Source organism: Gopherus flavomarginatus, chromosome 1 (genome assembly GCF_025201925.1).
Source record: "Gopherus flavomarginatus isolate rGopFla2 chromosome 1, rGopFla2.mat.asm, whole genome shotgun sequence".
In the NCBI taxonomy this organism is placed as follows: domain Eukaryota; kingdom Metazoa; phylum Chordata; order Testudines; family Testudinidae; genus Gopherus; species Gopherus flavomarginatus.
Window position 1 is genome coordinate 176,104,864 of NC_066617.1, and position 13,659 is coordinate 176,118,522.

At 42.6% G+C, this 13,659-nt stretch overlaps 1 long non-coding RNA gene across 1 annotated transcript; it reads right to left on the reverse strand.

Annotated features, from left to right (window-relative positions):
- Positions 1-6,442: 6,442 nt before the first annotated feature.
- Positions 6,443-12,835, reverse strand: LOC127055796 (uncharacterized). Its single transcript, XR_007775622.1, has 2 exons — positions 12,709-12,835; positions 6,443-6,583 (listed from the first exon to the last, which is right to left on the reverse strand). It is a non-coding gene; the product is annotated as an uncharacterized LOC127055796 (long non-coding RNA).
- Between the last annotated feature and the right edge of the window lie 824 nt (positions 12,836-13,659).

The following is a 13,659-nucleotide window of genomic DNA, read 5'->3' on the forward strand; positions in this document are numbered from 1 at the left end:
CTTGTAACTTGGCCAAATTTTCATGGGGAGGACGGCACATCCCTGAGACAAGGGTGAGCCCCTGCTAAATTTCAAGTTCCTGCTCCAAAGTATGTAGGTGCTAGAGCTTATCAACAAAATGGATTTGGTGGGTTTTTTTTTTAAAAACATGGGCAAAATAATGTATTTTCCTTTAACCTCATTCTGAGAAAATGGCTGAACTTTTTATCTGAATCTTTTCAAAACAATTCAGCCTTAGGCAGAGACTAGATGTGGACAAGTTCAGTCTGAACGGATGAAGCTCAGCAAAGTTAAAAGCAACTGAAAAAATGTCTTGTAAGGGGAAGTAGTGCATAACCCAAACGATAGACGTTGCTGCCTATACTAAAAGTTACCCTCCAGTGAAAATATGAACCAGATGTTGCAGCCAATTTTATCTGGGGAGAACCAGAAGTAATAGGATGACCCCACGCTTGCATAGACAGGTACTATCCCATGTGTGAATAAAGGTTTTAATAAGTGCTGGTTGAAAGTTTTCCATCAAAACTGATTTTCAGCAGAAGAGTGTGTCAAAAACCCAGTGAAAATCTCCACAGAAAGTGTCTCTTTTCCATAATTTTAACTTTTCTTCAGCTTTTAATTAAAAGTTGAAATTTTTAACAGGAGAAAACCCCAAACAAAAACATATTTTCTGCTGAGCTCCAGTTGTGATACCAAATTTCAGTATTAACTAAATAATCATATCTATAGTGCTACGGTGAATATGTTTAAGTACTTGAACAATTGGAGTTGTGTGCAGCACATCAGTTTTTTCCCCACAAACTATCAAGGTTTGAAACAGAAAACAAAAAATGTAGCTATAATAAGGTATGATAATATTCACATTTCAGTTACTAAACTAAAACCATCAGAAAGTCAGCATCTGTCCAGTGGTACTTGAGATACCCTAGTGTAAGCTGACAGAGTGACTCAGCACAAAGTAATACATTTGCAGTAAGCAAAGTTTCTCTCTCAGTGGTTACTATTTGTGGCCCTGATTCAGCAGAGCCTATCAGTGGGGCTTAAGCACATGTTTAAGTGGTTTGCTGAATTTGGGCCTAAAACAAGAAAGGGCAATAAATTAACATAAGCAGAAAGTAAACAGAATATGCCCCATGTTGCTGTTCACCTAAGTCCTAAGGCCATTCATGTGGAGTCTGACCTTCTTCAGGTATGGACTCTTCTCCTAGTCTTACATGCAATTTCTTATGTTGTTTTTGCTGATCGCTTCTGCAAAGGAAGAGGCAAGCTGAGCTCAGATTAACGCTTTGCTCATTTAGGTCCACACAACATTCTTGCCCTCTGAAACGTGCAACCTACAAAGTACAAGCTGAATTTTGGGCCACTAAACTTTGTTTGTGAGGTAACCGCAGGATTGGACCGCTATAATAAAGGACATTAAGAAAAGCTGTGGTCCATTGTAGTCTCTGTGCTTGACTACTCTAACTGAAATGCAGCAAATCCAAAACCAGGTTTAATATTCTGGCTTGGGAAATGGAAGCACTTGATAGTAGAGAGTTAAGAGAATATTTTTTCTATAATAAGAAAAAATTAGATTATAATTGGCTAGTTGGAATTACCTTTTATTTTAAATTGGACTTGTATCTCACACAGCTGCAAAACTCTCAGAGTCATAACACATGTGTCTGTATTATTTCCCTGTAGTACTCGGATTAGAAATAAAAAGGAAGATTAATGATTTTCATGCAATTAGAAGAGACTATTAAATTAAAACTAATGAATGTATGTGTTTATTCCAAACAAGACTGTAGTTAAAGTTATTTGTTGTGTACCAAGATCAGGTAAAACAGAAGCATCTGGTGCTTGGAAAGAAATGCTGTTTCAGTTGAAAAATCAATGCAGAACTACTCAGACTTTCAATATTTTGGGTTCAATGTAAAAAAAATTCAAATAAATGGATAGGTTTATTTTTTTTAAATCTAACCACTTAAATTAGGATTTTTAATTTTTTTTGGGGGGAACACTCAGATTCTCAACCATGTAACTCATCATCAACAGCAAAATAAATATAACTAAATGGTGGTGGTAACATACAGACCTTTTTAAATTTGAATTCAGTATTAAGATAAATGTTTTATACATAATCTTCAAGGTCAAGTGCACAGGTTTTAGAAGGCACAGAGCTAAGGAACAGCTGCTCTGTATATCATACTCCATAACAAAGCCCCAAGCATATGCAATAAATGACTATGTGGTCTTTATCCCACTGTGGGAAAACTCACTTTTCCCATCTCAGCCTTTCCAATTTATGAACTATTTCTAGTGATTAGTTTTTTGTAGGACCAGACAGAACTCTGTTCGGCATATACTTATGTTCTCTCACCCTTGTACAGTCAAATAATAAATGGTATAAGTATATGCCGAACAGAGTTCTGTCTGGTCCTACAAAAAACTAATCACTAGAAATAGTTTATAAATTGGAAAGGTTGAGATGGGAAAAGTGAGTTTTCCCACATTTTTTCAATATGATGAGAATCCTTAAAACTCTGAGAAATGAAGATTCATTCTAGCTATAAAGGAAGAAAAGATCCTTTCAGTTTGAAAGAGTTTCCCATTTTGCCATCTGTCTTCTTTAGACTTCTCTTGACCAGAAACGTTCAAAAGAATTCATCTAAGAAAACCTTGGGGAAAACACTTCTTGGTGTATTTTTGGCTTTGAAGCCAGTTTCTGGGTAGGATATACTAGGCCAAGTTAGCAAATGATACCTGGAGGTAAATTCTGCTCATTTTCACTGTCAGTTCTGTAAACACTGTCATAGCCTTGTTCAGTCATGTGACTTGAGTGCTTAAAGGCCCTGCAGTGACAATTTCATTGTTGCCATATGCTGTAACCATCTTGATTGATCATACGTGATGGATGTGGTTGAGCATAGATGGAGGTGGTGCAGCATGCTTTTCAGTTAGAATTTTTGAACAGAAACCTGCCTCTTTTTTTTTTCTTTAAAGTAATTTTCATGAATAGGAAAAGGAACCGAAAAAACATTAGGCTTACAGAAAGATACAGAGCACTTTGTGATCACTTTGTGGTCATATATTGGCAATAGCTACACTAAAAGCCATAAAGCTAGAAATCTACCTCTCAATGTTCACTAATATATAGGCCATGATGTTAATTAATTTAAGTTTCTCAAACTTAGTGTAACTAGCTCCTATAAAAGGTTCGATATCACACCATGGAACAAACAAAAATACTCATGACAAATTCAATAATTTGAACATAGATTGACTGTTCACTGGCATTTCTTGGTTCACCAAAGCTAGAATTTGAGACTTTCAGGGAATGATACAAGACTTATCTCTTCTTTGAAGAAGCTTTCTGGAATTTATTCTGGAATAGATGTTTGGGAAAAGGGACACAAGGGAAGTGTATTTTTTTATGGCTGTGCAAGTATTTTTAAGGAATATTCTCCATAGGTTGTAAGTGTGTTTATATCCTGCAGATGACAGTTGAGGTTATGGGATAGTTTTGATTTAAGGCTGGAAACTCCCTTTGAGAGATTTTTAGCCATGTTTTTGCCATATTTGATTTAATGAATTTTTTAAAGTGAGCACTTAGATCTTGCTAGGTGCAATAAATCTATGGGCCAAATTCTGATACCCTTACACAGATTGAATCACATCTTATCTCGGGGAAGTTCCATTCACTTCAGTAGAACTGCTTATGGAATAATGAGTTCCGTATGAGTAAAGCCATGAAAATCTAGTCTGAATACGTATTCTGTAACATTAACAACATTAAAATCTTGATCCCCTCATTCCTTGTATGTTTAATCATGCCTTACTGAAATTTTAAGGCTATTTTCATGGTGTGCCAAACCTAACACTTAATGTTGCACTAGCTGATTTCTTCCAGATACTTAAACAGTGATTATAAAGCTAAGATCTGAAGAAGAACTCTGTGGATCTTGAAATCTTGTCTCATTAACAGAATCTGGTCCAGTAAAAGATATTACCTCACCCACAATGTCTCTTTCATATCCTGGGACCCACATGGCTACAACAGTGCATACAACAATTATAATGGCAATCCAGTCATTGATAGCGCAACTAGAAGAAGCATTTGTTTACTGTAGATCCAGAAGACCAAAAATTAAAAGTATTGTAATGAAGAGAGGAAAAACATGCAGATGTCAAACACAGGGACAAAGTACAGTATACTGATCTGCATGAATAGTATCAAGGAACACAATCTGGTGATTTGAGTCTTGTTTGGTTCTGTGAAGCATTTGTGTAATGTCATCAGGTAATCTATTTTTTGTATTTTGTATTTGAAAATACTTGACAGTATAAGCAAAATATGACAGTCTATGGATTATTTTCAAAGCATGCAATGTTGGTATTTAAGCTATGGAATAGGACAACAATGTCACTAGTGGGATGACAATTTATATTTGGCTGAATCGTAAAGACTGGTTTCAATGTTTTTCACCTACACGAATACTAATGAACTCATATTTTAATCAAACCAAAGCACTAGTGTATATATATATTAAATATTCATGATTTTGCCTCCATACTCAGTATTCATCCAGCTCTAATATATACAAAGTACATTAATTTCATAAGGCCTCCCCTTCTATAAAGATTCAAAGATGTTCCCATTGAAGTCTATTGGAGTTTTACTACCATCTTCAACAGGCTTTGGATCAGGACCTCAAAATATTTCATACATATTAGGACATTTTGGTCAAAAGAGATAAACCTTTGATGAAAGATGCACTTAAACACCAGCTTTTGGAAAAGATTGCAGCAAAGACAAGCAAACAAAAAAATCCTGAAGTTCTTTATTACTATTATTTCTACAAAAGAATCTGTTACAGATGGCCAATTTCACTATAAAGGAAAGATGAGGCATTTTAAAACAGGCAAATCCATGCTACCTCTGATTAGTGAAGATAGATCACACCTTCATTCTTGATATATCCAGTTTCTAACACTATAACCAAGAACAACTAACCTATACATAAGAAATACATCTCCTTGATTTGGTAAGGAGTAACTAATAAAGTGGAGACCAAGGTGCCCTTTAAAGACTGGGTTTGGATTACCACAAGTGGCGGGAAGAGGGGACAGGGCATCCCAGAAGTAATGATGAGAGAATAGTCCCTGTATAGAAGTCATAGACTGTGGCATTTCGTCCAGGCGGTACTCCAGATCACACACTCCTTTAGGAAATTGTTGACGTAACCTCATCCTGAATTCACATCTAGACTTGGTTAGCAACTTGGGTTGGAGTTGGGACAGCAGAGCGTATTGCAGGATACCTGGTCCTTTATGGCAAGCTGGACTTACCTTGGCTCATGATCTAGCAGTTACCCCTCAGCCTTGCCCCTGATCTAGTCATATAGTGGCAATTAATGATGCCAATTAATGATGCCAGCTGGGTGCAATAGACTATTTAAAGACAGCTGAGGGGGATGATCCAGGAAAGTGGCAGTAGGGAGCTTGCCCACATGCTGGCTAGGAAGGGCCTGAGGCAGGCAGACTAAGGAAGGCTGAAGGTACAGAAAATGATCCTTGTGGTAGACCTGAAAAGGGGGAAGATGCCAGGGAAAGACTGCAGAGCAGGTAGGACTCTCTTATGGAAAGAAACTCCCAAGAGGCAAAGTAGGCTCCTGTGGGAGGGAATGCTGAGATAGGGTTTGTAAGTAGTCACAGGTGTCTTCATTAGTTCAAGGGGGCAGAAGAATTCTAAAAATATGTCTGGATTTTCACTTGGACCATTCAGTTACCCTGAAAAAGGGGGAGACTTTACATGACTTGACTGAAGGGCTGAGCCATGGAGGCAGATGGACTTCACTAGCCAAGAATACTAGCAATATTGTGCACAGACAGAAAGGTGTCTGCCAAGGGTGAGAGTGTCCCATTGTTGGGAGATTGTGTCAGGACTTATCAGAGGGAAGTGACTTATAGAGATGTAATATTTTATTTTCCTTTCTCTGTGTAATAACCTTATTCCCAGATTTGGACCTTAGCGTCCAAAATATGGGGGTTAGCATGAAAACCTCCAAGCTTAGCCACCAGCCTGGACCTGGTACCTGCTGCCACCACCCAAAAATTAGAGTGTTTTGGGGCACTCTGGTCCCTCTGAAAAACCTTCCCTGGGGACCCCAAGACCCAAATCCCTTGAGTCTCACAACAAAGGGAAATAATCCTTTTTCCCTTCCCCCCTCCAGGTGCTCCTGGAGAGATACACAGACACAAGCTCTGTGAATCCAAACAGAGTGAATCTCCCTCTCTGTTCCCAATCCTGGAAACAAAAAGTACTTTCCTATTCCCCCAGAGGGAATGCAACATCAGGCTAGCAATCCAACACACAGATCTCCCCTTGACTTCTTCCTCCCACCAATTCCCTGGTGAGTACAGACTCAATTTCCCTGAAGTAAAGAAAAACTCCAACAGGTCTTAAAAGAAAGCTTTATATAAAAAGAAAGAAAAATACATCCAAATGTGCTCTCTGTATTAAGATGATACAACACAGGGTCAATTGCTTAAAAGAATTTTGAATAAACAGCCTTATTCAAAAAGAAGACAAATCAAAGCACTCCAGCACTTATATTCATGCAAATACCAAAGAAAAGAAACCATAGAACTTACTATCTGATCTCTTTGTCCTTACACTTAGAAACAGAAGATTAGAAAGTAGAACTACTTCTCCAAAGCTCAGAGAAAGCAGGCAGGCAGAAAACAAAGACTCAGAGACTAAATTCCCTCCACCCAAAGTTGAAAAAATCCGGTTTCCTGATTGGTCCTCTGGTCAGGTGCTTCAGGTGAAAGAGACATTAACCCTTAGCTATCTGTTTATGACACGCCCCCCAAATTGCAGACAGTGGGGAAGCTCACTGGCGGCGATTTCCTTCTAGAACTTGAAAATAAACAGATTACTACAACACATGCACCTTTACATATACTACTAAGTATATAACTAACAGACTTCAACATTTTAAGAACACTTTTTAACTACTGAATTCTGGGAAACTCTCACGGGAGAGTGCATCAGCAACTTTATTAGAAGCTCCTGTGATGTGTTGAATTTCAAAATCAAAATCTTGGAGAGCTAAACTCCAACGAAGAAGTTTCTTGTTGTTCCCCTTGGCAGTATGAAGCCACTTTAGTGCAGCATGGTCAGTTTGTAGTTGGAACCGCCGTCCCCAAACATATGGGCGTAGCTTTTCCAGGGCGTACACAATGGCATAGCATTCCTTTTCACTGACTGACCAGTGACTTTCCCTCTCAGACAGTTTCTTGCTGAGAAACACGACAGGATGGAAGTTGTGATCTGTTGCTTCCTGCATGAGCACTGCTCCTATACCACGCTCAGATGCATAGGTGGTTACTAGGAATGGCTTGTCAAAATCCGGGGCCCTGAGCACAGGGTCAGACATGAGCATCGCCTTAAGCTGGGTAAAGGCCTTTTGACACTCATCAGTCCACTTAACGGCATTTGGCTGGGTCTTTTTGGTCAGGTCGGTCAGTGGGGCAGCGATTTGGCTGTAGTGGGGTACAAATCGCCTGTAGTATCCGGCCAAGCCTAAGAAGGATTGGACCTGCTTCTTGGACCGTGGGACAGGCCACTTTTGGATAGCATCCACCTTGGCCTGTAGGGGGTTTATGGTTCCTCGACCCACCTGGTGCCCCAGGTAAGTCACTCTGTTTTGGCCTATTTGACACTTTTTGGCCTTAACAGTTAGTCCTGCCTGCCTGATGCGCTCAAAGACCTTTTCCAGGTGTAGTAGGTGTTCGGGCCAGGAGTCTGAAAAAATGGCCACAACATCGAGGTAGGCAACTGCAAATTCTCCCAGTCCAGCTAGTAGACCATCTACCAGCCTCTGGAAGGTGGCGGGTGCATTTCGAAGGCCGAAAGGAAGGACATTGAATTCATACACCCCCGCATGGGTGACGAATGCTGACCTCTCCTTGGCAGGTTCATCTAGCGGTACTTGCCAGTACCCCTTGGTTAAGTCTATTGTAGAGATGAACTGGGCACGTCCCAACTTTTCCAATAGCTCATCGGTACGTGGCATTGGATAGTTGTCCGGACGAGTTACAGCATTTAGCTTACGGTAGTCCACGCAAAAGCGTATTTCCCCATCTGGTTTGGGTACCAGAACCACTGGAGATGCCCATGCACTGGTAGATGAGCGGATTATACCCATCTGTAGCATGTTCTGGATCTCCCGTTCTATAGCAGCTTGGGCATGAGGAGACACTCGGTAGGGTGGGGTTCTGATTGGGTGAGCATTACCTGTATCAATGGAGTGGTATGCCCGTTCAGTCCGTCCTGGGGTGGCTGAGAACAATGGGGCGAAGCTAGTGCACAGCTCCTTGATTTGTTGCCGTTGCAGACGTTCCAGGGTGGTTGAGAGGTTCACCTCTTCCACGCCACCGTCTTTTTTCCCTTTGTAGTAGACACCGTCAGGCCACTCAGCATCCTCTCCCTGGACTGTAAACTGACAAACCTGTAAGTCTCTGGAATAGAAAGGCTTGAGAGAATTAACATGGTACACTTTAGGCTTTAGTGAGGAATTGGGAAATGCTATGAGGTAGTTTACAGCTCCCAGGCGCTCTTGGACCGTGAATGGCCCTTCCCATGATGCTTCCATCTTATGGGCCTGTTGCGCCTTCAAGACCATAACCTGGTCTCCTACCTTGAAGGACCGATCTCTGGCATGTCTGTCATACCAGGCCTTTTGCTCTTCTTGAGCATCCTTTAGGTTCTCTCTAGCAAGCGCTAAAGAGTGTCGGAGGGTGCTTTGTAGGTTGCTTACAAAGTCCAGAATGTTAGTTCCTGGAGAAGGCGTAAACCCCTCCCATTGCTGCTTCACCAACTGTAATGGCCCCTTAACCTCGTGACCATACACAAGTTCAAATGGTGAAAACCCTAAACTGGGATGTGGTACAGCCCTGTAGGCAAACAGCAACTGCTGCAACACTAGGTCCCAATTATTGGAGAATTCGTTGATGAATTTTCGTATCATGGCCCCCAAAGTTCCATTGAACCTTTCCACCAGGCCATTGGTTTGATGGTGGTATGGGGTGGCAACCAAGTGATTCACCCCATGAGTTTCCCACAGTTTTTCCATGGTCCCTGCCAGGAAATTAGACCCTGAATCTGTAAGGATGTCGGAGGGCCAACCTACCCTGGCAAAGATGTCTGTTAAGGCCAGGCACACAGTGTTAGCCCTGGTGTTGCCTAGAGCTACTGCTTCCGGCCATCGGGTAGCAAAGTCCACTAAAGTCAGTACGTACTGCTTTCCTCTGGGCGTCTTTTTTGGGAAAGGGCCCAGAATATCCACAGCTACTCGCTGAAATGGGACCTCAATTATGGGGAGTGGCTGGAGAGGGGCCTTGACCTGGTCTTGGGGCTTTCCCACTCTTTGGCATACCTCACAAGACCGGACATACTTGGCAACGTCCTTGCCCATCCCCTCCCAGTGGAAGGACTTCCCCAACCGGTCCTTGGTTCTGTTCACCCCAGCATGGCCACTGGGATGATCATGCGCTAAGCTTAAGAGCTTCCCCCGGTACTTAGTTGGAACCACCAACTGTTTTTGCGGCTGCCATTCTTCCCGGTGTCCACCAGAAAGAATTTCTTTGTACAAAAGTCCTTGGTCTATAACAAACCGGGATCGATTAGAAGAGCTGAGAGGCGGTGGGGTGCTCCGTGCCGCCGCCCAAGCTTTCTGAAGGCTGTCATCCGCTTCCTGCTCAGTCTGGAACTGTTCCCTTGAGGCTGGGGTCACCAGTTCTTCCTCAGACTGTGGACTTGGGCTTGGTCCCTCTGGAAGCGATGTAGGTGATGCGGTTGTTTCCGTTGTTGGTGAACCGCTCTCCGCTGGTGCACCTGAGGGTATTTCAGGCTCTGGCTGAGCCTTTTGGGTATGGCTGTCTGTTGCTTCTGCCAGTTTTGGCTCGCTGGCGCCCTCTGGCGTTGAGTTTGAAGATGGGGTTGCACTTGCTGGTGCTGGTTGCTGTTCCAGTTCCGGGCCTGGGACTGGAGATGCTGGGTCTGTTTCAGTGGTAGGCATGGAATCCGGGTCCACTACCTCTGCCTGGGTCTCTGGTAACACAGACGGGGCCTCTGTGGACGGCTCAGGAACAGGAATGGGTCTGGAAGCTTGCCTGGTTTGGCTACGTGTAACCATTCCCACTCTCTTGGCCCGCCTCACCTGGTTGGCCAAGTCTTCCCCCAGTAGCATGGGGATAGGATAATTGTCATAGACTGCAAAAGTCCACATTCCTGACCAGCCTTTGTACTGGACAGGCAGTTGAGCTGTAGGCAAGTCTACAGCTTGTGACATGAAGGGGTAAATTGTAACTTTGGCCTTTGGGTTGATGAATTTGGGGTCAACGAAGGATTGGTGGATAGCTGACACTTGTGCCCCCGTGTCTCTCCATGCAGTAACCTTCTTTCCGCCCACTCTCAAATTTTCCCTTCGCTCCAAGGGTATTTGAGAGGCATCCGGGCCTGGGGATCTTTGGTGTGATGGTGGTGTAATGAATTGCACTCGCATGGTGTTCTTGGGACACTTGGCCTTGATATGTCCCAGTTCATTACACTTAAAGCATCTTCCATCTGATGGGTCACTGGGCCGAGGTGAGTTACTGGAGACTGGTGAGGTTGAAGGGTAGGGTATCTGTGGCTTTACTTGGGTGGTATGTGGGGTCTTTGGCTGTCCTCGGTTGTAGGGTTTATGGTCTGTGTGCCCCCTGGGGTAATCGTTCCCCTTGACAGTAGCTTTCTTGCTTTCTGCCAGTTCCATCCATTTGGCTCCAATCTCCCCCGCCTCAGCGATATCTTTGGGATTTCCATCTTGTATGTACCGTGGGATGTCTTCAGGAACACCATCCAAGAACTGTTCCATTTGTATGAGGAGGTTTAGTTCTTCCAAGGTTTGAATGTTGTTTCCTGTTATCCAGGCCTCATAGTTTTTTGCAATGTAGTAGGCGTGTTTGGGAAATGACACCTCGGGTTTCCACTTTTGGGTTCTGAAGCGCCGACGGGCATGATCTGGGGTTATCCCCATCCTGTATCTGGCCTTGGTTTGAAAAAGTTTATAGTCATTCATTTGGTGCTTAGGCATTTCAGCTGCCACCTCTGCTAAAGGTCCACTGAGCTGTGACCTCAATTCTACCATGTACTGGTCTTCGGGAATGCTGTACCCAAGACAGGCTCTTTCAAAATTTTCCAAGAAGGCCTCGGTGTCATCACCTGCCTTGTAGGTGGGAAATTTCCTGTGCTGTGGAGCAATATTTGGCGCCGGGTTGTTAGGGTTGGCTGGCACATGCAGCCCAGCTTTTGCCAACTCCAGTTCATGTTTTCTCTGTTTTTCCTTCTCTTCATTCTCTTTTTGTTGTTTTTCCATTTCTTTTTGGTGCTTTTCCATTTCTCGGCGGTGGGCCAACTCTTCTTCTTCTTGTTTCCTTCGGTGGGCGAACTCTTCTTCCTCTAGTTTTCTTTTGTGTGCTGCCTCTTGGGCTGCTTGTTCTCTTTGGTAGGCTGCCTGTTCTCTTTGGTAGGCTGCCTCTTTGATCTGTTCTTCTCTTTCTTTCATCTCCATCTCTTTTTGTTTTATTTCCAGTTGTCGCCTGTGTTCAGCTTCTTTGATTTGTTCTTCGGCCGCAATTTTTGCCTTAGAAGTCATGATTCCTGTTTTCTTGTGTTGGGGTGCCCTCCGGTGTTTATCTTCTGAACTGCAGGTTCTCTGTTGCCTCCTGAAGTCTGCCTAGCAACAGTGCCTTTAGCTAATTTTCCTTTTCTCTCTCTAGCTAATGTTCAATGAAGGGAAACCAGAAAAACCACTTTATTTGCATGCATATAAGTGCTGGTACTTGCCTCCTAATGGGAGGCTATTGCATGACAAAAGACCCTCAACAGTTTCTTAATGGCTTCTCGCTTAACATGCAAGCCACAAACTGCCAGAGAGAGCAGAAAAAAAAAATTCTCTCTGGTTCCCTTTAAAACCAACTGTTTCTCTCTGCTAAAAAGCCCTTAGCAGAGAAAAGAAAAATATAATATTTCTACTGGCTTCTGGATTCTGTCTATATCCCACCAGCTGCCACTCATGTAATAACCTTATTCCCAGATTTGGACCTTAGCGTCCAAAATATGGGGGTTAGCATGAAAACCTCCAAGCTTAGCCACCAGCCTGGACCTGGTACCTGCTGCCACCACCCAAAAATTAGAGTGTTTTGGGGCACTCTGGTCCCTCTGAAAAACCTTCCCTGGGGACCCCAAGACCCAAATCCCTTGAGTCTCACAACAAAGGGAAATAATCCTTTTTCCCTTCCCCCCTCCAGGTGCTCCTGGAGAGATACACAGACACAAGCTCTGTGAATCCAAACAGAGTGAATCTCCCTCTCTGTTCCCAATCCTGGAAACAAAAAGTACTTTCCTATTCCCCCAGAGGGAATGCAACATCAGGCTAGCAATCCAACACACAGATCTCCCCTTGACTTCTTCCTCCCACCAATTCCCTGGTGAGTACAGACTCAATTTCCCTGAAGTAAAGAAAAACTCCAACAGGTCTTAAAAGAAAGCTTTATATAAAAAGAAAGAAAAATACATCCAAATGTGCTCTCTGTATTAAGATGATACAACACAGGGTCAATTGCTTAAAAGAATTTTGAATAAACAGCCTTATTCAAAAAGAAGACAAATCAAAGCACTCCAGCACTTATATTCATGCAAATACCAAAGAAAAGAAACCATAGAACTTACTATCTGATCTCTTTGTCCTTACACTTAGAAACAGAAGATTAGAAAGTAGAACTACTTCTCCAAAGCTCAGAGAAAGCAGGCAGGCAGAAAACAAAGACTCAGAGACTAAATTCCCTCCACCCAAAGTTGAAAAAATCCGGTTTCCTGATTGGTCCTCTGGTCAGGTGCTTCAGGTGAAAGAGACATTAACCCTTAGCTATCTGTTTATGACACTCTGTAACTAAGGTAAGGGGAGCCTACCTCACCAGGCATTGGACAGTATTCAGCTGTGGTGTGGTGATATAAGCAAGACTGTATGAGTGTTTCATGCTGACTGCAACCAAAAGACAAGAATTCCCCTACCTTTAAGGAAAGGTGCCAAAAAGGAAGGTGTTTTTGGAGTCTAACACCTGAGCTCATTGTCTCTATCAGATGGGACATAGAGGTGTTTTCTCCCATTAAGGTGCACTGCAAAGGGCTGAGACAGGTGAATACAGGGGAGAAGCCTAAGACCCAAAGAGGAGATTTGAACTAGCATGGGTGCGGGTGACAGACTCTAATCTAAGAATAAGTTTTCAGACTAACAGGAGCTGCTGTTAATGTTAGTGCCGGCTGTTCTGGAAGGACACTGGCTGAAAGTTTAATTTACATGAAATATTTTTGTTATTCCCAAGTCATCTGTTTGGAAGAGTTATTAAAATCAGGAATGGCAGTCACTTTTTCTGACATAATCCAAGCTGGTAAATAAAAGGTAGTGAATAGTTTAAATTAATTGTGTACCAAATGCAGTATATAACCCATGGGAAACAAAAGGGATGAATTCTTTGCATTTGTTTGATAACTGCTTGCCTATTTAGAGAATTGAATTGTATTGTAAGATGTCATGTTTGCTAAAAAGAAATTAACTAAAGTAAACAATC